The sequence below is a fragment of the Myotis davidii genome, unplaced genomic scaffold, assembly GCF_000327345.1.
Source record: "Myotis davidii unplaced genomic scaffold, ASM32734v1 scaffold142, whole genome shotgun sequence".
Lineage (NCBI taxonomy): Eukaryota > Metazoa > Chordata > Mammalia > Chiroptera > Vespertilionidae > Myotis > Myotis davidii.
Window position 1 is genome coordinate 129,670 of NW_006294400.1, and position 852 is coordinate 130,521.

The 852-nt window shown below is 60.7% G+C and overlaps 1 long non-coding RNA gene across 1 annotated transcript in view; it reads left to right on the plus strand.

Moving 5' to 3' along the window:
* The first annotated feature begins 376 nt into the window (after positions 1-376).
* LOC102766095 overlaps positions 377-852 on the plus strand; it is an 11,270-nt gene continuing 10,794 nt past the window's right edge. Inside the window, exons 1-2 of the long non-coding RNA XR_435911.2 lie at positions 377-494; positions 673-820. This is a non-coding gene — a long non-coding RNA (uncharacterized LOC102766095). The remainder of the gene's footprint in view (positions 495-672; positions 821-852) is intronic.

Sequence of the window (852 nt, forward strand, 5' to 3'; positions counted from 1 at the left end):
AGGGAAAGCCCTAAAAATCAGGACCGTCACCAGTCCAGGGGGGACCCTCCCCGGCTCCCCGAGGCTCACAGGGAGTTGCAGATAGAAGCGGTGATTTTGCCCAACCTCTGGTTGTTTGATGGGGAAGCCAAGGCCCCCAAAACAGATGACACAGTGGCCAAGAGGAGAAGCCAGAGGGGACCCGGCCACTGTGAAGATCCAGGGAAAGGAGGTGCCCGGAGAAACGGTTCCATGTAAATGGCAGTTGCCTGAACTTCCAGAAACACTTGTAAAATAAGACTTCCCAAGTAAAGGGACATATAAAAAATCATAGAACATTCATTATAAACATGAAAACCTCCTCACATGTATGGACTGTGAACCAAAAAGGCCTCTTCGGACAGCTTGGAGCCCGTGTTTGGGAGCATCAGGAGGTGGTTGGAGAGTTTGCCCAACTCCAAGCCTCAGAAGCGGGCCACGACCAGCGCCAGGGCCAGCTGGGACTGCCCCGGCCTGTGAGGCTCCCGGGAAGGGCGGGGTTCGCGTGCACTGCCGGGGCCTTCCCTCCTCACCCCGTAGATCGCCCCGTCCGCAGTGGGCAGGCCTGGGGTCTGGGCCCTTGAGGGCTCCGCCAGCCACGGGTGGCCCTGGGACTTGGGGTCCATTCGGCTCACAGGCCTCTGTGCCCCTCAGGCCCAACCTGGGGCAGCAGAGCCACCTCTCTGAGGACACCCTCTCGAGCAGCACCCAGAGGTGGCGACGAGACCACAAAGCCTTCCCGGGCACCCAGGACATTCTCAACCAGGCGGGCAAATTGCCCTGCTCCTGGAGCCAGAAACTGGTGAGTGCCTGCGGCGGGCGGCCGCCGGGGGC